General features: G+C 39.7%; 1 long non-coding RNA gene across 1 annotated transcript in view; it reads left to right on the top strand.

Moving 5' to 3' along the window:
• LOC120611423 (uncharacterized) overlaps nt 1-19,230 on the top strand; it is a 31,223-nt gene that overhangs the window by 498 nt on the left and 11,495 nt on the right. The gene's annotated exons all lie outside the window — the stretch shown is intronic.

Below are 19,230 nucleotides of genomic sequence, written 5' to 3'. Positions count from 1 at the left end.
TGTGTGTGTAGGAAACTATCAAATCAAGTCAATTTTGTAGTATTTAGAGTTAATGTCAGGGTTGTGTGCTCTCGAAAATACTCTATTTGACCTCCAGAGATTTCACGAGTAACATTCAACAATGGAGTTTAAAATGGAAATGGTGTCACAAATTTTTCTGTAAATTTTTGTGTTTGCCGAGTTCACGGTTAAAGCTATAGTCATCATAATATTCAAATAGTTGTCTAAAAGGAAAGCTAGAGATTAACATTCATTGAATGCCTACTCGCTATAGCTTAGGCTTTTACATGCCTTAATCGCATTTAACCCTAATAAGCCTTTGAGAAAGTCATTGTCCACTGTTTACAGACATCAAGAAATCAAGCCTCTCTTAAATAACTTGGCTGATTTCGTAATACTTAACCAAAATTGAAAATGCCCATAACCTGGGACCCAGCAGCTCTACTTCTGAGACTGTATCCTCCTGCCAGATTTGTACAAGAGAGCAAAATTGTTCAGCAAAGCATCGCTCTGTACTAACCCCAAATAGAAAGCAATCTATGTTTCTTAATAGGTCTGTTTCACTATTGCATATCCATACATATAAAATTATAGGAAGCCTATAAGAAAATGGTTATATTTTAAGAGGTATTAATAAAGGTGAAAAGAACATTATGTATAGTACAATCCATTTGTGTAAAAAATATGAAAATACCTTGTATATGTCTAAAAAATTCCTGAAGATTCATCACATGCCATTGTCAGAATTTTTGAAAGTGTATTTACTGCTTTATTTTTAAAAATGAGTTTACGTTTTAATAATTAAATAAAAATCTTGACTAAGAGCACACACTAGTACGTGGAAAAGCCATGATTTGAACTCGACTAATACTTTAAGTAATTAATTTTTCATACTCTTTTAAATTTGAAAGCTGGGTTTAGCTCTATGCTGCAGTTCAACAATTCATATTTTGATAGGAAGTACAAAGCCAGGGTCGCTCCTGTGACCTGTGCCTTCCCGCATGCTCAATTGACAAATTCTGGACAGCTCATCGTCTTGGGCACGTGGCACCAAGAAGGCAAGAAGACCAGAGTCCAAGCTTTTCCTATTTGAACAATTTCTGTAGTCATGGTTTCATTTTGAGAAGTAACCATGGAGACACCAAACTCATGATGACCAACGCAAACCAATATAAACATTAGATAAAGGGGAAATCACTACCTATATTATTGAGATAATAAAAACATCATGGCGTTTTATAGAGCCCAGAAGTGCAGTCACTAACTTAATCCTCAACTGAGCCTGATCTCCAGCTCCACCTACTACCACCTTCCCAGAGCTCTGCTTCCACCACACCTGGCTCTCAACCTCCTCCCCACTCCTGAGCTTCATACCCTGCTCCAAGAAGAGGCCCAGGAGCGGCTTCCTGGGTGTTGTGACCTGTGCAGTCTAGATGGACCCCACACTTGCTTTAATGCTTCCCTCTCACCAGCTTTAAATTCTTAGTAGTTTTAAACAAAGGACCTCGCATTTTCATTTTATTTCACTGGGACTTGCAAATTACATTGCTTATGTTGTTTCTTTGAAATATTCCCCATCCACCAACCATTTACTTTCCCCCGCCACACCCACACACCAGCTAACCTCCCACTCAACCTTCAGAGCTCTCCTGAAGTGTCACAGCAGTTACAGTTCCTCAGAGACATCTTCCCTGCCCCCAGTCTCAGTCAAGTTCTATGAATATACATTCTCATAGAATTGCTTTCCTTGCCTTTGGAAATTTATCTCAGTTTATAGCTCATTAGAATGACTAAGTGCCTGCTTACCCCATCCAACTGTAAATTAGGGAGCAGAGGCTTTGTGCCCCTGTCTCCCACCTGCTCATAGTACCACTGAAGAAGACCGGAGTTCTGTCCCCCCAGAAATGTGCCTTTTGGGATTATTGATTTTAAGATAGTTATTAAGAAACAAAAGTCTAGGAAAGAACCTTTGACCCTCCCTCTGCCTGCCTGAGAGATCTCATATCTTAAGACATCCCAGGCAAGTACGTCCGTAATAAACTTTATACATTTTCTTCCGTTAACTGTCTCTATTAATTTGATAATTAGCCCAACTAGAAGATCATAGAAGATCATAGAAGGTGGGAGGAATAGTATTTTTTCAGCCCCCGTAACACCTAGCTCAGAGTAAGCCCCCATTAATTCATCATGAAATGAATGAATAAATAAACGACAGGGGTTCCAAATATAGCATTTGCCTGAGTCTACTTTCAAGCAACTCATAGGACTCTGTGGAACATTTGGAAACCACTGTCTCTGTCATTACCTACATTAAAACATTGCACAATACAAGTTTTCTGCAAGTTTTTGCAAGTTTTCTGCAAAACTCAATATCTCGTTTTTTTTTTAATACTCGCAAGTATTGATCCTCTATGATTTTGACTGGTGAATGTGAAAATAAAACTGCTAAATTTAGTTACTGAAGATGTAGTGTTCAATTCCTTATTAAAATGCAATAGAGAAGAATTTTAATTATGTCTGAGATAGTACTCTTTAGATTCTCTTAGATACCCTTTAGATACTCTTTAGTGGGACTTATCATTGAAGCGCATGTCTCTTAAGTTATCGATTGGCATTTGTTTGTCTGGATGTAATGGACAAGCACATGGAATAATGAAACGCCAATCCCATCATTTATAGGTGTAGAAACAAGACCGGGACAGTTAAATGACTTACTCATGGCCACGAATTAGGCCAAAGCAGGGAAAAGAGCCCGCTTCTCTTATCACGGGTCTCTAAAACATGTCATTTTCAAACTAAAAATATTTTAGGTAAGACACTCGATGTAATAGTGAAATGCTCCAGTCTCCGACTTCGCCTTATTCCAGCCTGCATTGTTCCCTTGGCCTTCGGACTAATAGCTCCTGCTATATAGACAGGTGAATCGTCAGAGGAATTCTGCTTGCTGCTCGAGTTTTTGAAAGAACAACCTCCTGCTGGAAGGTGCCTGGGGGAGATGTGTACAAAAATAATGATAGTTTATCAGAGATTTGCAGGAGCCCCAGGACTGGACTCAGATCCACAGGGGTCAACAATGGACCTAGAACAAAGAAATTTAGAGATTTCCTGTCTTCCTTGGACCCCCGCTGGTGGCCAGATGTCTGCCGTGGTCAATCACTTCTTGCCCCTCCCATTTTCCCTTCCCCTGACATAAAAGAAGCCTGAACTCTGTACTTTGTTAAGATGGATTTGAGGATGAGAACTTCCATCTTCTCAAATGGCACCTTCTCGATCAATAAACTTTCCTTACTCCAAACTCCGACATTTTGAGTTTTGGCTTTTTGAAGTGTTGGGCACATGGACTTTTGGTTGGACAAGTAACATCACTGCTAAAAACAGGTCAAGAAATCCTGTCCTGAACTGTGCTAGGAGCCACCCACCCACACTAGAAGAACAGAAGAAGCATGACATACTTTCATCACATCTTATGACGTCCAGCCACCCAGGGGAACAGTGGCTCCTCCTAAACTAGAAAGTTGACTTCACTCAGAATAATCATGAAAAGCTCTGAGCTAAGTTAGGAAGCAGGTGGCTTCCTCTTCTGCTTCCATCTGACCACCATTCACACCTCTCTCTTCCCTCCCATCCACCTCTATCCTTTGCCAGGCTCCCTCAGAGGTGACACCTTAGGTGGGCTGTCCTCAGAACTGAGAACCCTGGCATTGAACCTGGCACAGGCCAATGTCAGTTATTTCCTTTCCAGCCTGAGTTTCGTTACTCCCATTAGTGAGAACACATTGATTAGATGAGAAATTTGACTTGCATTCGCAGACCGCTTTTGGTTACAACTAGAGAGCACTTTTAGAAGAAAAAAGAGCTGTAGCCTGAGCGACAGAGCTGTTTGGTTTGGGTTTTGCACTCTTTTTATCATGCCAGGAAGAGGGAATAATAAGGAGTCCTAGGAAGCCTGTTCTAATGGCACGCTTACCGACGACAAAAATGGCCATTAACTCTTGCCCTGGGTTTGTTCCCTAATGGTTAGGTATTATGACTATACACTTATAAAGCCGAAGCACTTTTAACTGCAGAAATTAATAACAACTTCATTGTTGTAACTCAGAAACTCTCTAGCCCCAAACTCATTTTTTTTGCATTAAAATAAGTTTTTAAAATTCGTCTTTTAAAAACTTAAGTTTCTTAGATACAGCAATAATGATTCAGCAAAACACAAATATAGTCCTCACCCATTTCGCTCTCTCCTTTCCCCTCCTTTCTTCCGTAGGAGTACAGACTTTCCTGTTGACAAAGCTGGATCCTGTTATTTATAACCCATGTGACCATAGTAGGTACATCACTTCTTCATTCTCAGTTTCCTGAACTGCAAAACGGGAATAACAATAAATCTCACGGTTCGTCGTGTGGGTTAAGGTAGATGATGAGCTCAAAGGAGGTAGCATTATGTTTTGTACATAAAAAGCACTCGAGAAATATTAGTTATAATTCTTCCTGTTTCTTTCTCTCGTCAACATTAGATTGTCTTTATGTTCTAAGAGCTCAGATCCCAACTAACTGCTAGGTTAATTACCGTAAGACTAATGTGGAAATATGAAACTATGAAAAATAATACAGAATGAGATGAAAACGTGTGACGCTTGTCCACTATACGTGTTGGAAAATGGGGACAGTGGGGAATAGGACAGGTCCCCAGAGGCAGCCTGGCTCTGGCACAAGGGTTTATTTTTTCTCACTTTATGAGTTAAATGAGGTTAAAGTGAACCTCGGGGGTGGCCTTGAAAATAAACAGCAGAAAGGGGTGTGATCGTTGCCTTTCCAAACACAGTAAGTGTATTGAGTCCTTACCTTATACCGGGCACCGTTGCAGATGTTGGAGAAAAAAGTCCCTGTTCCCTCAGAACTTAAAACCTATCGTGGGTGGGAGAAGGAAATAAACAACAATTATTCATATGACATGTCAGGGGCTTTAGTTAAGTGCTCTGATGAAAATTCAAGCAGGGCAAGGGTTTTGGAGAAATGGGAAAGGTTATTTTATAGAAGGCTGTCTCTCGATATTAAGCCAGCCTATGATACGTATAAAAGTAGATGGTTTTTGTTTGTTTTGGTTGGTTGGCTAATTGGTTGGCTTTAGTTTTGGCTCCTAGCACAGTTCAGGACAGGAGTTCTTGATCTGTTTTTAGCAGATCAAGTCACTTCTCTCTCTCCTTTGTCGGGGAGACACGATCCATGTATAATAATGAGAAATGGTGTCTAAAACTAGAGATTTAGCTGGAAACTGATTGCTAGGATCTGAGCAGGCAGGAAGGGACATAGGTAATGGCAGGAAGGGGCTGGAGATTGGTGAGGCCGCATAGATGGCAGGGGTGACGTTGGCAGGCAGAGTTAGGCTGCAACGAGGACGGTTTGCTCTTGGATCTATCCTGGCCTTTTGCTTGATTTGGGTAGTCCTGATCCCCAGAAGGAAAGCTGGGGTAGGATGCTAAGATCCGGGCAGGAATGCTAAGACTAGCTAACTAGCTGGCTCTCAGCCTTCAGGATCTCCAATGACCTTTTAAGCTTTACCCCAGGGCATTGCTTTGCTTCTCTGACCCATCATGGACAGACTCTGATGTGAGTTCTCAGAAACATATTTATAGACAGTGATTGGGTGCAAAGAAGTAAATAAAGAGTGAATAATATGGAGAATAGGACTAGTTGGGTAGCAAAGGACATTTTGCTAGCTCACGTGTCATTGCTCAAGTCACGGGCTATGGAGAGTGACTTTTAAAGCTGAAAGCCTTATCTAACATGATAGCGCACACGAACATACACTACTCCTTCTTCGTGGAAAGCAATTCTAATGACAACGCTTCCTGACCACGAGTGCAGGATGTTCGCTGCTGCTACCATGATTTATTGCTGGGCACTACGAATTACAGCCTCTGTCCCTTTGCAGTCCTGTTCTCCCATAAGCCTTTGCTCAGAAAGGCCACCCACCACTGAGGGCTGAACGGTGAGCAGGCGGGACAGTCCTCGGCTTGAAACTCATTTCTGCTGCTAACCCCGGTGTGAATTTGCACAAGCTGTTTAATCTTGATTCTCAGTTTTCTCATTTACACTGATCCTGCCCTGAGGCTTGTCTGGAAGATTTAGCAAGAACATCTTTAGCTAGAGTGGCATGTTGTCCTAACAGATCTTAACCGTTATCAATAACTGTCTACTTAGTGGGCTTCAGTCGGGTGCCAATTTCTTAATGCCGTTCTTGGATCTGTAGCAAATTTGCTGATATGCTGTCCCACAAAGATTAAAACTTTAAAAAAATTCACATCCAGTGTCTGTCTATGTTCATTCCTGTTCACTTCTTTCTTCTTTTCCTTTTAAGTCATTCTTCTCTTTCCTCGTCCTCATTGTATTTTGTTTCAGTTGCTTGAGAAATTTAATATCTTTTCCGATGTGTCCAGCATCTCTGCTCTAGTTTCTTAGATTTTTCACAAGCACCTCAGCAATTTTTCTGCTTAAGATCAATTAACCTTTGATTCAGTCAGGAAAGATCAAAATGCAAAATATTCTTTTAAATAAACAAAGGCATAGAAATTCGCTACTCGTATAAACACAAGCCCTGCATTAGTTTCAAAATACATAAGAAGTTTAATGTTATACTTTAGAAATAGAGAAATTCCAAGCTTAATTTTTTAAGTATTAAATAACTGTTCAGAAACACATATGATTCTTATAAATAGTCACTTTCTACCAGTTACCTGTCCATGTCAATATTTGTAAAGTGAAGGTGTGGTTCTCATGGGGCGGTTTTTAGGTCATTGGAGCCCTGGTCCAGTGCTTGACACATGCCAGATGTTCAAGAAGCAGTGGCTCTTATTAGGGCTAGTTTGGTCTATTGGCCACTCTTTATTTCATTCACAAAACATTTATTGAGAGGCTATAATGTGCAAAGAGCTATGGTATATGAGCACAAGGTCATGAAAAATGCATTTTGTGCTACCCTAGAATGTGAAATAGCATAAGGAAAATAGACATCCGTCCTGTGACCATAGCAGAGGCTCTAAGACAGTCCTGGCTGGCTATTCACTCTTACTAAACAAATGTTCTCTGATCTTCCTGGCTACAAAACTCTCATGCTATTGCCATGAGAACCACTGGGAAAAACACCTGTGGTCTCAGATGTAAGGAAAGGAGAAAAGCTGCAAAAAAGCAGAACAGCTCAGGGGAATCAGTCAAACCACATTGCGCAGACCTCAAACCCCAGCACCTTGCCCCAAGGCTGATGCATCTCGCAATCATCCCTTGCTGCAAATGTCACCCACTAGAATGTGACAATTAGAGATGAATTTAGCATGTCCTTTTGAAAATGTTTTGGGGGGAGAAGGATTAAGGAACTATTGGTCTCTTGCAAAAAACTAGTCTGATAAATATTCAGTAGATAGAATTGGAAAGAAGGGGAAGTGAATAATTTTGCAACATGGTTGGAAATCAGATACCTATGCTCTGAGCCCACCAATTAAAACAGGGATCCGAGACCTTTTATCAGTGGGCACAGTCCAACTACATAATTTGCAGGTCTCAGAGCAAAATGAAAATGTTCAAAACTGATTAAGAATTTCAAAACAATGAAATTAGACCCTTGTTTTATGCCGTAAAAATTAACTCAAAATGGGTTAAAGACTTAAATGTAAGACCAGAAACCATAAAACTTCTAGAAGAAAGCATAAGGAATAGCTCCTTGACATTGGTCTTCGCAGTGATGTTTTGGATATGACACCAAAGGCAATAAAAGCAAAAATAAACAAGTGGGAATACATCAAAATAAAAAGCTCTGTGCAATAAAGGAAACCATTAATAAAATAAAATGGCCGCCTATGGAATGGGAGAAAATATTTGTAAACCACATATCTGATAAGAGGTTAATATCCAACATGAAGAAACTCGTACAATTCAATAGCAAAAAGTTAAATAATCTGATCGACAAATGAGCAAGGGATAAAAATAGACATTATTTTTCTAAAGAAGACATAGAAATAGTCAACAGGTATATGAAAAGGTGTTCATTCGATGTTGCTAATCATCAGAAAAATTCAAATCAAAACCACAATGAGATGTCACCTCATACCTGTTAGGATGGGTATTATCAAAAAGATAAGAGATAACAACAGTTGGTGAGGGTTTGGAGAAAAGGGAACCCATGTTCACTGCTGGTGGGGATGTTAATTGGTACAGCCATTATGGAAAATGGTATGGAATGTCCTCAAATATTAAAAAAAGAAATACCAGGAATCTTACTTCTGATTATATATCCAGAAGTAATAAAATCACTACCTTGAAGAGATATTCGCACTTCCATGTTCATTGCAGCATTATTCAAAATAGCCAAGATGTGAAAACAATCTAAATTTCCTTTGACAGTTGAATGGATAAAGAAAATGCAATACTATGGAATATTATTCAGCCAAGAAAAAGAAGGAAGTTCTGTCATTTGTGACATCATGGATGAACTTGGAGGACATTATGCTAAGTGAATAAGCCAGACACAGAAAGACAAATACTATATGTCTCTTACATGTGGAATCTAAAAAAGTTGAGCTCATAGAGCCATAGGATAGAATAGAATAGAATAGAATAGAATAGAATAGAATAGAATAGAATGGTGGTTGCCAGGGGCCAGAGGGTGGGTTATAGGGTCAAAAGATACAAGCTTTCAGATATAAGAGAAATAAGTTCTGAAGATCTAATGTACAGCTGAGTAACTATAGTTAATAATTATTATTATTATTAGCCATAGTTAATAATTTTCTAAGAGAGTAAATTTTAAGTATTCTCACCACACACACACAAAAATGGTAATTACGTAAGGTGATGGATGTGTTAATTAACTTGATTACGGTAATCATTTCACAATGTATACATATATCAAATCATCACATTGTACACCCTAGCTATAAATAATTTTTAGTTGTCAATTATACCTCAATAAAACTAGAAAAATTAAAAATAAAGCTAAATAAAGAGCAAATGTCCCAACAAAAGCACAGGGGGAACAACATTGGAAAATTCAGAACAGAGTTAAGAGCCAAGTGCGATGTGCTTAAAAGGGACATGGAGAGAATGTGAAGAGGATTTAACATTGGAAGTGAAAGTATGCAAGGGTTTTCCAAATTGGTGAAAGAATCAATCCACAAATCCAATTAACTCGACATCCCCTAAGCAAAGTAATACACAGGAAACAATAATGAACTACAGTATGGCCTAAAAATGGTAGATAATGAGAAAGATTTTAGAGAATACAGACGCCAAATAAGCAAGAAAAAGGCTGACAGCAAAGGTCTCAACATCAAGTAGATAAGATAGGCATCAATAGAATACCACTTTTAAAATGATGAAGAACTCACCTGTGAAAATAAGATTTTATACCCAGCAGCGATACTGCCCCCAAATAAAGATTTCTTAAGAAAAGCTTAAGCTAGGACATTTTATTGTTAGCAGCCTGAATTAGAAAAAATACCGGAGTGAGTTATGAAATCCAAAGGAAAGTAATCTCAGGTTTAAAACTGAGAATTCAGGAAGGAATGAAGAGTAAGAAAAAAGATAATATATAGATAAATACAAGTGAATATTGTTCGATAAAGCAATACTAGAAATGTCTCGTGGAGATTAAAATATATGTAGAATTAAAATGTATGACGAGAATAATATAAGTTGGGAAGGGTAATACCAGAATTAAAAGTATTCTAAGATGTTAGCATTGGGGGATGTGAGAAAAGTAATTATTTTATTAGACATATTAAATAAAGTGTTCATGATTTAATCATTAGTGTAACTACACAAAGTTTTATGTATAATTATAATAACAAGTTTATAGAGGAGTCAATGGAATAATAAGATTATCAATTTCAAGCAAGTCAAGTAAAAAGAGTGATTCAAGAAACATTAACCAGTAGGTCAAACATGGGGAAAGATTAAGATGGTTAAGATAATCTTAAATTTACAGGAAATTATGTGAAAGATAAATGCACAAAATATTGATTTTTTGTGAATGGCTGTGTGATGTTGTTGCAGTCTATAGAACTATTAACAAATGTGTGGGCATTCTTTCATTGGGAAAAAAAGAATTTCAAGAGCAACATAGTTGAGCACTAGACCGCATGTGTGGCCCCTTGAGCATGGGGTCCCATGTAAGTGTCCAGGTTGTACATTCATGACACCTGCCCTGTGATTATTATGTATTAGCCCGAGATAATTGTCATCTGTGATTGGCATAATCAGGAAACTTAAAAAAAAAAAAAGAATTTGAAAAGAATGGAATTTGAAACAGAGTTAAAATTTCTATTTTTCAAGGTACAAGGAATGGTGTTAGCAAGAACACAACAACGAAACAGTGTAAGCTGTGTTTCCCTGACATCAGCTGGAGCAAGTTCACTGCTGAGCATGGTGAGCTCCCAGGGCTCTGATTCCAAGCTCAGAGCACTCCATTAGCTCACCTAGAGGGAGAGAAGCCACTAGCGAAAGGGCTCAAGTGTCCCAAGCCTTCAGCAGTTTCAGGTTCTATTACAGGAGAAGAGATTGGCATCCAAAAGAGCTGTCACTCTCCTGAGTCTGGTTCACGAGATTCTGTCCCTCTGCTGCAGAGGTACAATTAAGGTGGCGACAAATCAGTTCCTGAGCCTGCCAGGTGGGTGGCCACAAAGGACACATGCAGATGCACTGAGGGAACATGCCACCGTGGTCCTCTTGTGTGACAGGCCAATCTTCCCCAGGGAGCATGCTCCTCAGTGTTGCTGCTCATTAAGTATCTTTCTGCGTATTTAAATGTCTGTACAGTGGAGGAAAGGAAAGAATCACTGTGAGAGATAATTTTGTCATTATTTTAATTTCTATTACGGAGAATTTCAAAATTCAAAAGTAGAAGACTGGTAAAATGAACTCCCATGTACCCCTTATCCAGCTCCAGAAACCATCAACCCTTGGTCAGTCCACTCATCCCTACACCCACCCACATCTCCCGCTGGTGTTATATTGAGTACAGTCCTAGGCATCACATCATCTCATGGGTAGATATTTTGGTACATAAGTGTAAGAGGCGTTTTGAATGAAGAGCATGCAGGACCCAGTGACCAATTCCACGTATATATGGAAAGAAATTATATGTATGTGGTTCTAACGCCAGATAACAGTTTAATCGCCAGCATTTCCTCAGCACCCACTGGGTACGGGTACTGTTGGCACGCTCCCTGTTAGCTCTTCTGGAGAAGGGTGTAGCCGTTAACAGCAATGAGGTGCCAGGGAGGAGCCCGGTGGCTGACTTCCTTCCTCCGCAGCTGGGCTTTGCGCCTCTGGGACTAACACGATCTTTAAAAAGAGAAGTTTTAGTGACCAAGGCCCAACACCCCTTAAGAAAGAATCTCAGAAGGAAAAGCAGCAAAGGGAACGAGGGGTGGTGTAACATTTTTATGAGTATCAGTGTAGTCATTGTTATGACTATGACAATGTAGATGGACTACACTGGCCCGCCTTTTCTTCAGGCCCCTCCTATCCTGTGCCAGATGCCTGCCTGGACTGCTCTCGTCTGCGGCTTATAAGCGGGCTGGCTTCCTCCCCGGGCGAAGAGCCCCAGCTGTCCGACGTTGGGCCTCGGTCAAATAAATTCCAGGCTCCAGCTTCCCTCCGGGTTGGCGGGCTGAGCCTTGGCTGACCCCTCAGTGGATATCTGGGATGGAAATACTCAGGAGATACCTGGAAAGGGGAATAGGGCTCTAGAGAGAGGTTAGTGCTGAAGACCGAGAGATAATAGAGCAGTGAAAGGATGCGCAGTATCCAAGGGATAACTATAGGGGTAACTGTGGAAGCCAGAACCGAATACTGAGCTCTTAGCAGCACATGCTAAGGTGGGACTTCCCAGTGAGTCCGGAACCGAGGGAGGAGAGTCCTGGCTGTCCCCTATGTCACATGGGGGGAAATAAGATATTTAATTAAAGACGTGGAATTTTGAGTATTTTAACGCTATGGGGAAACCCATTTTCTAATTATAAATTTTTGATTTAAATAAAGGATTTTATATTTGTAAGGGTCTTTTGCAGGTCTAGTCACTTGGACTAACAACAGAAGAAACTTTTAATTTGAGCATAAAATAGTTGTATTTAAGATACTAAACCTAACATTATAATTGAATAACACAAAGATTAAAAATGTTCAGCATTATTTTAGTTTCTTAGTTATTACCAGCTCCTTAACATTTAAGAAACAAAAATTGTCAACATAAAAAAGGTGGGTTTTTTGTCTGTTTGTTTGTTTTGCCTAAATATCCACTGCAATGTTAAGTAAACATAGGAAAGGGGAAAAAATCAGAATTCGAGACGAGTAAAAGAGAAACAGACACCCAACTCCCTTGTAGCTGTCGTCTGCCCGTCAGGTCCTCTGAGGGGCTGAGGCTGTCAGCGTTGCTACAGTTTCTGGTGTCTTTCTTTGTCATTTCTCTAAAGGATACTGTTGACTTTCAATAACCATTTCTACAAGGATGGATATAAGTCTCTCTACCCTCACATGGTATTGTATTTCTTGATAGCATTATGAAGATTTCCAAATAGAGACTAATTTTTTATATGCAACGGAAAACAGAGTATGAGGAATGCAAAGTAGATGCCACACAAGACCTGTACTCTCTCTCATGAGAGGGAGAGGCTCCCGTGGCATTTGGATGGTGTATTAGTCAGCTTGGGCCAGGTAACAAAATACCACAAATTGGGCTGCTTACACAACAGACATTTATTGTCTCACAGTTTGAGAAGCTGGAAGTCTGGGATCAGGGTTTGTTGGTTCCTTCTAAGGTCTGTGAGGGAGAAACTGTTCAAGATCTCTCCCCTAGTATATTGATGAGGGATCTCTAGAGAAACAGAACTGAGAAGATATCTGTCTGTCTACCTATCTGTCTATCTATGTATCACCCTGTCTGTCTGTCTGTCTGTCTGTCTGTCTGTCTATCTATCTATCTATCTATCTATCTATCATCATCATTACCTGAAAGAGAGAGAGATTGATTGTAAGTAATTGGCTCACGCAATTGTGGAGGCTTGGCAAGTCTCAAATCTGATGGGATAGGCCAGTAGGTGGAGACCCACGGAAGAGTAGAATTTTGAGTCCAAAGGCAGTCTACATGCAGAAGTCCTTCTTGTTGGAGAAGGTCATTTTTGTTCTAAGGCCTTCATCAGATTGATGGGGCCCACCTGACTTACAGAGGGCAATCTGCTTTAATCAAAGTCCACTGATTTAAATGTTAACCTCATTCAATCAACACCTTCAAAGAAACACCGGAATAATCTTTGACCAAATATCTAGGCATGGTGGCACAACCAAGTTGATATATAAAATTAACCATTATACCTTGCTTCTGGTGGTTTACTGACAATTTTTGGTGCTCTTTGGCTTATAGATGCATCACCCTGGTCTCTGTCTTTATGTTCACATGATATTCTCTCCCTGTCTGCTTCCCGATGTTCCCTTTTTAAAAGGACGCTGGTCATATTAGATTAGGGGCCCATTCTACTCCATTATGACTTCGTCATACTTAACTACATCTACAAAGACCCTATTTCCAAATAAAATCACATTCTGAATTGTTAGGGGGCTAGGACATCAACATGCGACTTCTGTGGGGGAACACAGTTCAACCCAAAACAGAGGGCGACCACCTCACAGGTCTTCTACTTGCTCCCCCTCTGCGTGGGGAAGGCAGACCAACTGCTGCTTCCTTGGCTGCACCACTTGGTTCTCTTTTCAACATTCTCTACCTACCTCTCAGACGACTCTCTCATGTCCTTTTTAAAAATATCCTTGCATTTTTAAGTTAGAAAAGTAATACATATACATTGTAAAACATCAGCATGAGTAAATGAGAAAAAAAATAACTACTATTAACATTTGGCATGTGTCCTTCCAGATGTCTTAATCTCTTTTTCTTCTGTATAAACTATTTATATAATTCTTTAAAAAATCATATTGTAAAAACATGTATAACATAATGTTTACTATTTTAGCCATTTTTAAGTGTACAATGCAGTGGCATTTTTTACATCCACAATGTTGTGCACCCAGAGCCATTTACAAAACCCGTTCATCACCTCAAAGAGACACTCGTACCCATCAAGCCATCATTCCACATTTTCCTCTCCTCACGGTCTCTGCTAATCTCTTATATACTTTCTGTCTCTATAAATTTGCCTATTCTAGATATTTTATATAAATGGAATCATGCACTATTTGTCCTTTTGTGCTTGGCTTATTTCACTTAGCATTATATTTTCAAGATCCAACCAAGTCATAGCATGTATCAGAATTTCATGCCTTTTCACGGCTGAATGCGATTTTATTGCATGTATGAAGCACTACACCATTCCATTTCATATTTAGAACATATCACGGATATATTTTCAGAACAAAAAGTATAGCTGCACAATGATTTTTCTACCTTGTAAAATCGTGAGATGCATCAATGTGCAAAAGTGCAAATAATATATATATATATGCATTTTAAATAAAAATATTTTAAAAAGCTAAAGAGTTATGGGGATGGATGGTGGTGATGGCTGCCCAGTGCGAATGCATTTAATACCACTGTACACTTAAAAAAGGTTAAGATGGTGAAGTTTATGCTATGTGTATTTACCACAAAAAAAACAAAACTAAAAATTTAAAAAACTAACACCGTGAAGCTTAAGAACAGAATGTTCCAGCATCTCTGAAGCTATGTGCTTCACCCAAGTACATCCCCTACTTTTGCTCTCAAGAATAATCAGTCTCCTCAATATTGTAAACATGCATGTGCTTTCTATCGTTTTATACCTATATAGGTATCTCTAAACAATTGTAATATTTGTGTCTCATTTAAGAAATTCTTCCTTACTCTACAGTCATAATTTATATTTCTCCTAAAAGCTTTAAAGTTTTGCCTCTCACATTTGTATCTGTCAGGGTAGCCTGCAGACTGCAATAACCATAAGCCCCACTATTTTACGCAATTACCACAATAAAAGTTTACTTATTGCTCACACAAAGCCCAATGTAAAACGCCTTGCTGGATGGTTCTCCTGGGCATATTTGCTCCCAGTGCGACTCAGGGAGCCAGGCTGCTTTCATCTTGGGGCGTCGCCATCTTGTACCTTTGAGATCACTCAAACGTCATCCATCTAACCGACAGGAAGGGAAAATGCTGAGGACGACCACAAACTATTTCACATCTAGTGACGTATTACTTTTGCTCATGTTCCATTGTCCAGAGCTAATCATACGAACAATTGAATTGCCGGGGATTGCTAGCTGTAGCCGTGTTAACATTTAAGTTATCTAGGGACTGATTTCGTGTATGGTGGTAGGAACTCATTTTCAATTTCTTAAATATAGTTAATGAGTTGACTTAAATATAGTTAATGAATTGACTAGGCCATCATTTTCTCTCTGATCTGCAATGTATGGGTGGCTGTGTTTCTGTCTTCTCTATTCCATTCTGTAGGTGTATTTTTTATGTCAATGCCACATTGTCTTAATGACTCTATTTTTATAATATCTTCTTATCTATTATAGCAAATAACCCCCAAATCTCAGTGGCTTACCAAAAGTTTTTGCCTCACTCACAGAGACGTGAGTTAGTTGGGAGATTGGGAAGGGTGTTGTCCTGCACAGTTCTTCAGGGACCTAGACCCTTCCATTTAGTGGCTTCACCATCCTCACGGTCTTCAGAGCCCTTCACTGGATCCTCCGCATCTGTCCAGCCTGCAGGGGGAGGGGAAACAGTACACTCCTTATACAGTGGCTGGATTCGGGCATTTGGCCTCAGGGGCAAAAGGGAATGGATTTGGTACACGTAGCCTTCACCCATAGGGTGTAACTTACATACAACAAAATTCAGTGATTTTTAGGTGTAGAATTCATTTTGTTTTGAAATGTATCCTAAACTGTCTACACCTTAATCAAGATGTAGAACGTCTTGTTATCCCAGAAGGTCTCCCCATACCCATTTGTCATTAATTTCTTCTCCCCAACCCTATTTAACTGCACATCAAAGTGTTGGTGGATGGCAACCAGCTGTCATATTTTTACCTTATTTTAAAATTATTTAGGAGAGAGGGGGATACAGATAGCTGCTTGATTTGCTTTACATTAAAACAAAAAATGAAATTAGTGGTTGTTTATAGAGAAACTTCAGGATGTTTTATTTTTCCCACTAAAAGTTGCATAGCCAAAATCAGACCCATGGAATAATGTTTCGCAAACGTGCTTCTCTTTACAATTATTAAATATTTTGGAGAGTTTGAGTAACCGTTCCATCTGTTGAAGATAAGTGACTCAGTAACCTATAGCATATGCAGAAATGGAGTGAAAATAAGGAGACAGGAAAAGGCCTAGATGATGGATTTACCACACAGTGAAAAGAGAAACCAAAAGACAGAGATGCCTTTCATTCGTTCTTTTTAAAAATGATGGATAGTTACAGACTAACTCAATTTCAGGCTAGCACTGTTTTGGCTGTTTATCCTTCTTAATAGTCTGACGAAAGAGAGAAACATACCTTTATTCATTTTTGTGTGTGTATGAAATGCCAATAAAATTTTCAAGTAACAACTTTCAACTTACAGGCTACGCGTGGGATGGATCTCTATGACTGTGGCAGGCACTTAATAATCTTACCTCAATATGAGGCCTGTGGCCAGGAAAAACTGATGTATGTGGTAAACTGTAATATATCAGCTTTTTCTTACACATCTGGTTATATTCAGTGCCTGACATGTGCCTGACAGAGGATAGATACTCAATAAGCTTTTTGAATGACGGAATATAGGTGTAAATGAATACATAAAAGGATAGGGTAGAGTACCATAAACATTGTGATGATAGGGTATACAACAGGGGCTATAAACAGGCAAAATGAGTGAAAAATTTACCCGGAAGAACACTTTGAGCAAAGTGGAACAAATCTAAGCTTTACTTTACATCCTCAGTTGGGAAACAGATTTATTTAAAGTTTTGTGGTTTCCAACTTTTGATTGGTATCTTGTGTTCTGTCGTAATTTGTGGTGGATGTGTGTTTCCTATCACAAAACATTACAACATTGTGTCAAGGGTCCCCCATGTCTGCACAATAGAGCAGTGTGGACACTGGGAACCCACATGGAGGCAAGCAGGCAGACAGTCGAGGATGGTTAGAGATGGTAGAGACGAAAATGTGGGAGAAAAGATCAACTAAGAGGTTCAGGTAATAGCCCGGGTGAGCGATGATGACATCCCGGGTCAGGATGGTGGCCATAGGGACAGAGAGGAAGAACGTTTGAGATGGTAGGACTCGGTGACTGGTTGGATGGGGGAAGTGAGACCAGCAGAGGGAGGATCCAGTAGGAAGCCCAGGTTCCTGGCGTGGGCGACTGAGTGGCTTGCTATGCAGTGACCTGGCATGGAAGAGGCAGGAAATGGAAGGCACGGGGGTGCAGGAGCTGCTGGGTCACTGGATGAAGTCACCAAGCCAAGCTAGTGTGACTCAGGCTCTCTAAATCTCACTGAGGGCTTGCTGCTGAATTTGTAATCCCTTTGTGAGAAAAAAACAGTCTTTTGCTTTTTATAAATATAACCATACTAAATGTCTTTTTAAAAAAAATGTCTTTTTTTTAAGGCTGTATAGCATCTCACTCCTCTTCCTGCTTTGAGGGCACTGCCCTCGGGGTCGTATTGGTGGGGCACAGAGCACTGCTTCCCATCATAGGAGTGAAGGTGGGCTCCCATCTCCCCCCACGCTCTGGTTGCCAGGATTCTGGAACACGCCCGGGGTTCAACCCATTGAACTTGGATGCTGTAATGGTTAATTATACATGTCAACTTGGCTAGGCTGCAGTACCCAGATATTTGGTCAAACACTAGTCCAGATGGTGCTTTGGACGAGACCAACATTTAAATCAGTAGACTTTGAGTAAAATAAATCATTCTCCATAGTGTGGGCAGGCCTCATATAAGCAGCAGAAGGCCTTAAGATTAAAAGACCGATGTACCCCCAAAGCTAAGGGGATTCTGCCAGCTGCAGTGGCCGTTCCCTGGGCCTCCAGCCTGCTTGCCTGTCCTGCAAACAAAAGATAGAGTCAGATTTTATTGCTCGCAATAATGAGACTTGTTTAATAAAATAATACGTATTTGTTGTTGGCAAATTACAAACACCAAGAAAGAACAAAGAAACAGAAGAAATTCACATATACCCTGATACAAATAATTTAAACAGTTTTTCCAGTTTCCTGCCAGATTCTTCTATATACATTTTACACAATTGCATTGATATGTGTATGGTGTTGTATCTTGCTTGTTCGATCGACATTCTGTTACAAAGCATTTTGATGTGTCATCGCCTACTGATAATCTAACTGATACTCTTGGTCCTTTTCAGCCCCCTTGATGTATGCTTTGTTCATATGCTTCTTTCTTACTTTCTTTGTATGCATCTCTTGTTATCTGGGACCTATTTTGCATTTTATTTGCATTCATCTCCTGAAGTGATGTGGAAATAGAGAACATTTAAGTCTGTTTGAGGTTACTTTAGGCTTAAGAGCGCATGGTTAAAATCAATGTCTCTAGCGATTACCGTTAAGAATGACGTTGGCTCTTATGTACAGATCTCCTTTCCCCACATCCTCTCCCTGTTGTTTGTGTTATATTGTAGGTTAAGTATTTGCTCATATAAATATTATTTAAGAATTGTTTTTGCAAAAAAAAAAAAATTGCTTTTTGCTTAGTCAATTTTGAAACCATGTTCCCCTAAACTATGTATATGTTCATTTGGTTTCAATACTGATTACATGATGTTCCAAATCTTTGAATGACGTTTTGGGGAAGGTGGGTGATGGTGATATTTTGAGCCTTGGCCCATTTGAGACCTTCTTTGTTACTAACACACATGAATGACAAGTTGGCTTGCTCAGAGAAGTGTTCTCAAGCTATTAATAGGATCACCTAATGGCGGTGAGTCAGAGCCCGATGCCTTCTTTCTAGCCATCCATTACTGTGCTTGCTTAAGGGGAAGGCAGGTATGATTCAGAAAGGTAATTTTCAACGCAACCTCATTCACTCCGAAATTAGTGGAAATCCCCCTACCTTCTGCCTATGGTTTTCTACGCTCTCTAATGTCCTGTGGCGTCGTCATAGGTTCATAGATTTTTGTGTACACTCACAGATACTCGAGTGGGAAGTTCAGAGAGGGTCTACCAAATGAGCACTGGGGTCTGT

This window comes from Pteropus medius, unplaced genomic scaffold, assembly GCF_902729225.1.
Source record: "Pteropus medius unplaced genomic scaffold, Ma_sr-lr_union100, whole genome shotgun sequence".
In the NCBI taxonomy this organism is placed as follows: domain Eukaryota; kingdom Metazoa; phylum Chordata; class Mammalia; order Chiroptera; family Pteropodidae; genus Pteropus; species Pteropus medius.
Note: the sequence above shows the minus strand (reverse complement) of the source record. Positions and strands in the feature narration are given on the sequence as shown.